This window comes from Etheostoma cragini, chromosome 8, assembly GCF_013103735.1.
Source record: "Etheostoma cragini isolate CJK2018 chromosome 8, CSU_Ecrag_1.0, whole genome shotgun sequence".
NCBI classification, from domain to species: domain Eukaryota; kingdom Metazoa; phylum Chordata; class Actinopteri; order Perciformes; family Percidae; genus Etheostoma; species Etheostoma cragini.
Genome location: NC_048414.1, coordinates 20,146,445 through 20,152,872, shown reverse-complemented (window position 1 = coordinate 20,152,872; position 6,428 = coordinate 20,146,445). Strand labels below are relative to the sequence as shown.

Sequence of the window (6,428 nt, the reverse complement as noted above, 5' to 3'; positions counted from 1 at the left end):
GGAAAAAGGCTGCAATGAAACAAAGAGTGAAAAATTTAAAGGGGTCTGAATACTTTCCGTACCCACTGTATATATATTCTGACAAATGTCAGAAGTGTGGACCGGGGGTTGCTGTGTGGCCGGGCGCGGAGAGTGAGAGGAGAGATCCAACACAGACACGCTACTAGCACCGACTAGAACTGGTCACTGCTGTTGTCTGAAAAACAACAGACGGGACAAAATGTTGCGTTTACTGGTAAACCCTGAGACCGACGTATAACCAACTGCTATTTGTTGAGTTTTCCTCCCGTTAGTTACTCTGTCCTCTGTGACTGTCTACATCTAGAAAATAAGCTGCACGGGGTGCAGGGAACTACACTGACTGGCACATGAGCAGACAGGGGTTTACGGAGCGGTAGATGTGCTATGATGATGCTTTAAAAAAAAAAAAAATTGCTCGATCGCGCAAATTTGATCGTGGGAAGTCCAAATTGCGATCGTGATTAAACGTGACTAATTGTGCAGCCCTAATGCCCCTTTTCAATCACAGATTCAATTACACCGAATAAGGAGCATGCATGTCATCACAGTTGGTTTCTATGACTCTACAACACTTACAAGTAAATTATTTTTCATGGAGAAATATCACTTCTACCAAAAATATAGGATTTATGAGGTTAGGGATGTTGGAATGCTATTATTTTGAACACAACTGTAAGTGTTCTTGGATACACAGTTTGTTGCAAGTGTGTTACATGCTGGCTCTGCATGCACAGTAAACCACCAATCACAATCCTTGTTACTCAATTAATCAAACAAAAGAAGTCACAGCTATTCGACCACAACCTGAAATTTACAGCATGCATGCATTATTAATATCATTGACTTGAGCCTTGATTGATAGTTTTATATGAATATGGTGTCATGCTAGTCAACCAGCTTATTTCTACCTAATCTCCCTCTCCAAAATCACTTCAGAAGAGCAGTCACAGCGCAAATTGCTTTTGTGTTAGTAAAGCAAGTTCAAGAAAGACTGCTTCTCAGTAGAAAAGTTATTTTTTCCTTTCTATTTTTTACGTAGATATACTCCCCTACAAATTCACCCCAGAATGAGAATGGTTTATTTGCAAATCATCTTGTAAAAATGATTTTATTTTAAAATTGCAGGAATACAAAATATCCTAATGTCATTTTTTCCAATATCGTGCAGCCCTACTTTTGTTTGTGTCCCGATGCCTTCTAAACTAAAGCAATTGTAGTAGTCTTAGCTGTACATACTGCTCATTAACAAATATAAGCACGCTAACGCAGTAAACTAGGATGGCGATTATTGTAAACCTTGTAAACATTAGCATGCAAGTATTGTCTTTGTTAGCATTAAACTCACAGCATCACAGTGTCCAAGTACAGCCTCATGGAGCCGCCACCTTGGCTGTAGACTCTAACACTTGATCAGCTGTCACAGGACTATGTTCCACTGTCACTACCTTGTATATTATGCATGTTAAAAATTAACATTTTCCAAATTCTTTAACTCTTCAGTATTCACATAAAAAATCAGTCAATCTCTAGGCAACATCAGCCCATATAATATAATATTATTTCCGGTTTTATTTTACAAAGCCAACCAGTATACTTTAAATGTTTTAAATGAGAGGGCAATAATTGGTTTGTTCTGCAGACTAGTATTTTCTTTAAATGCCCACAGCACTTCAAAAGCCATTAATTCATGCATTTCAGTGCCTTAGATATTTTTTTATTAATGAGAAAAATTATGTTATATAGATTTCATAAATCTAATACCCTGGCATAAATTATTAGATTTGCATTTAATGAAAATGTATTTGTGCTGCATGAGGGCATTTATAAACACAATTAGAGACATTATCCTTGATTAGGGGCCAGCTGACTCACCAGAATTCTACTTGCTTTAAAATATGGCACAGTTGTCCACGAGGACATTGACATCCATTACAGAAAATTATGAGCCAGTAGGGAGTCTGTTTTTTGAAGGACGCTAGCTCCTGGCTCCTTGTGTTCTCCACATAAGACCCCACATTTGCATTTCTATCCCATTTAAATAATTGCATTTCCTTACACTCACAGTGAAGTTTGTTTTTATTTGATAGCTGTAGATTAGCCTCTGTTGAAAGATAATTATTCCCTTTGATTAGGTATCTCATTTGGGTTTTCTGCTGTGATAAGATTTGTTTAAGGGCCTTTTTTTCTGTGACCCTGATGTACAGCTCTTTCATCCTCCTCGTTCATTTTCCTCTCTTTCTCTGGCTTTTCCTGGAGTGTGGTAGTTGCCGATCTCCGGCAGAAAGAGAGAGAAAACAATGAAGAAAATAAGAAAGGAAAAAAAAAAAGATAGGCAGAGGTGGTGTCAGCAGAGACACACACAGCACTGACACTCGGAGGACAGAGAGAATAATTGAAACAGCCTAGAAAAGAAAAGGTGTCTGTTTTTGATGGTTGGGCTGTCAGCATACAGTGAAGTAGGGACATGATGCCAAGCAACTTTACAAGCTGTTGAGGGGTCCCTCTTCAATGAGATGGTAATAACCAGTTCTCCTAAGCCCTGCTCGCAAACGCTACGTGAGAAAGATAGTTTAGAGGAGAATGTCTTTTGTTCCCGGGGCTTTATTAAACTACACAAGGCTCTGTCACCATGATGTGCCTGTGATTAAAGGATGCACAACACCAGCACCTCAACTTCTGACAGTTTCTTACAGCTAACCAGGGAGAGGTACAGTACGTGCTGTGTACAGTATATTTACAGTGGTGCAATAACAATCCTGAATACTGAATCGAAAGGCACTTTGGTAAACAGCATCTAGTGGTTTCAGGGTGTTGGCAGCAACACTGAACCTACAGAATAGCCACATAGTCATGTGCAAATGTGATTGTATGACCATTATATGTTACATTTGGTTTTCTAATAAAAAAATGTAATTAGGTCTTTAGCTTTTGTGCAAAGAGTTCTGTGTTAGTCTGGAAATATATGTGCTATTTACAAATCTCCTTTATTTCTATAACATAGAAATGTACTTTGATCGCAATTATGGACTATATAGACAGCAGCAGGAGAATTTGCAGTATGACGTAAGAGTAGGGCCGCACAATTAATCAAATTTGAATCGAGATTTTGACTTCCCACGATCAGATTTGTGTGATAGAGCAATTTTTCAAATGCGTCATTTCATAGAATGCTTTTTTGCAAAGCCAACCTACCGCGCCGTAAACCCCTGTCTGATCATGTGCCGGTCAGGGTTGTTCCCTGCACCACGCAGCTTATTTTCTAGATGTAGACGGTCACAGAGGACAGAGTAACGTGAGGAAAATTCAACAAATAGCAGTTGGTTATACGTTGGTCTCAAGGTTTACCAGTTTACCAGTAAACGAAAGTTTTTGTCCCGTCTGTTGTTTTTCAGACAACAGCAGTGACCAGTGCTAGTCGGTGCTAGTTAGCGTCTGCTAGCTCACAAGGCTCTAGGGCGCAAGTAACTTTTTCCCACTAGGTCGCACCAGTGCACCTAATGTCCTCCCATCCGCTGGAATGTTGTTATATGGATATGGTTTAATTTTGCGTTACATGACCCATTTCTTCTGTAAAGCCGTGCCTGTGTTGGATCTCCCCTTTACTCTCTCTCGTCTTACTCTCCGCGCAATTAATCACTTGTTTTTATTTATTCTAAATGACCCATGATTTCTTTCTGTCCCATTGTTTTTTCTTATTTTAATGCTCTTATCAACATGGAAAAGTGGATCGGCTTGCTGTGTGCAAAGTTTTTTTGTTGTTGTTGCTGAAAACAAAAGTCTGTACATCTGCAGTGTTAAATTTCACATGTAAGATTCTCACTTGGAGCAGTTAGTCACACTTGGAGCAAATAATCTCTCACACAATGTAACACCATCAATAAAAGGGTGAAAAAAGACTTTGACGAGGGCTGGGGTGGATAATTCGCATTAGCTGTGTACTTTGCCATCAAGTAGTGATTCAGACTGGACGTGACGTGATAGCTCAAGCAACTTCTAAAAAATAAACTTTCCATTTAGAATCTTATTGACATCCATTTTGGCGTCTCACGCTCGCCATCCACTCAAAATGTAACTTTACTAATCTTTGGCCGGCTCACAAGCTCAAACAAGTGTGTGCTGGGTGCCCGTTGTTTTTCCGGTCTAGCTAGATCCGGTGTGGTGTTGTAGTTTTTCTATCGTTACTAGTTGTTAGGGATGAGCGAGTACAGCATTATCTGTATCTGTATCTCTATCTGTTTACCACATGAATTATCTGTATCCGTATCTGTATCCGGACTGGGCGGGGCCGCGGGTCTGTTCAATTAACGTTTAGGGTTTCTTCAGCTTCAGGTTTGTTTTTAACTTCGGTTTATAGTACTTACATAGTAACCAGTAGATTTCTGGTGAACGTGCGGTTTCAGACATGCCGCTTGGTTTAAATGCAACTCCCGTTGGAGATTGTTTTTTTTTAACTATCAACTTAACTCTGAAGTGGGCAGATTTAACCCGGAAGTGGGTCGGGTTGTCTTGAAATGGGCGGGGCTTTAACGTTATGTTATTTTAAGCATGCAATTGATATGAGTTGCTCGGAAATTGTTATATTTATTGCTGATTAGTAAACTATATACATGACAGCATCGCGCTTCAGATCAATGGTGTTGTCATGGTAATAAACAAACTATACACAGAACGTTTTGCAACAACGAATACAACACATGCGGTTGCCATTATGAAATAAAATCTAATGAACAAGAGTTTTCATACTCAATATAACTTTCTTTTTTTAACTTTTAATTTTTTTATGATCCTTGTGATTTTTTATTTTTTGTTTCTTTTTTATTTTTTTAAAATTCCACACTGTGTGTGTGTGTGTGTGTGTGTGTGTGTGTGAGAGTGTGAGAAAGAGAGAGAGTAAGAGAGAGAAAGAGAGAGAGCGGGCGGCAGCTGACAGTTAAAAAAACCAATCTCCAACGGGAGTTGCATTTAAGCCAAGCGGCATGTCTGAAACCGCACGTTCACCAGAAATCTACTGGTTACTATGTAAGTACTACAAACCAAAGTTAAAAACAAACCTGAAGCTGATGAAACCCTAAACGTTAATTGAACAGACCCGCGGACCTGATTGTCTGAGGGAGAGGGAGAGGGAGCGCTGTTCTCCGTGTTCTTTGTGTGAGTGAGTAAAGCGTGTGTGTGTGTCACAACACGTGCAAAAACTACAATGTTTGCTAGGCCAAAAAGAACGTTAATCTCCTGATAAAAGAATTGACGCCGTTAAAATGTGTTGGTGTTAATGCCGTTAATTGCGCGTTTAACTCACAGCCCTTGTTATTGTAGTCTGAAAAATAATCACGTTTTCACAATTGTTATGCCTTAATTAATTTCACTGAGAGGTACCAATTACAATTTTTATGCCAATGTCTGATATTCATTGAGTTTGACCAATCAATACAAATGTTATATTCCGATTTAAAAAAAAAAATCTTACAAATTCGGTATGCAGTGCCACTAACCTGGAAAGCTTTTTAAATCGTACATTTGCTAACACTTTTTGTCTAATCTGGGGTCTGAAAAACACAAAATTCATCAAAGTCAATGTGCCCAACGCTATTTTGCAATAAACTGTATCTGTTATATTTCATGGGACCTGCGTGAGTGCGGTTTTCATGTTCCAGTTTTTCATCCTCAGAAGGGAGAGCGAGATAGTGGCTGCCTGAGATCAGTAGAGTAGATGGCTCTGTAGAGTGTATAGTTACAACTTTGACATTTCATAAACGGCTGATTGCGCGGCAGTGCGCCGCTGCTACATGCATTTAGCAGAAACCCAATATTGCGCAATGTAAATCATGCGCTGCCTGACTGAGTTTGACAGTCATTAAAAAATAAAATGTCAGGCTGACCGGGCAGGTTGCCGGTCATGGCTGATGACGTGAAAATCGGCAAATTCTGGTCACCACTCGGTCAACCGGTGCATCTCTATTGCTACTGTATGAAATTACATGCCCACTATATTTCAATATTATTTATTGCTGCCTTTTTATGAATAAATCTAAAAAGGTCAGATTAGAGGTGAATCAGCCACACCACAAACAAAGGCCAACTTAACCCATTTGTGCCGGATGCTTCGCGCCGACACATAACATCTACCGCCGATTACTACGTTGCGCAACTCTGAACCTCTTGCCGGCTGCTACGTGGCACAGCATTTTGTATTCGTCAGTTATTTCATGACGCGTGCAGCAGAGAAAGCACTGTCATTGGTTCAAATACACATGAGGCGGGTCTTGTTGGCTATTTAAAGCCATGTACAATGGTACAAATGTACTTGTTTGTATTTTTGAGAGATGAGCTAGAAAATGGCTACGACAGAGGAGGATTTTGACAGCGAGGGCAGTGACATTGAGTCGGAAGATACTGAGTAGTTTGGGAGG

At 39.7% G+C, this 6,428-nt stretch overlaps 1 long non-coding RNA gene across 1 annotated transcript in view; it reads left to right on the top strand.

Moving 5' to 3' along the window:
• The window catches only part of LOC117949510, a 16,646-nt gene extending 10,823 nt beyond the window's left edge, over positions 1-5,823 (top strand). The window contains exon 3 of the long non-coding RNA XR_004657701.1: positions 5,741-5,823. This is a non-coding gene — a long non-coding RNA (uncharacterized LOC117949510). The remainder of the gene's footprint in view (positions 1-5,740) is intronic.
• Positions 5,824-6,428: the final 605 nt, after the last annotated feature.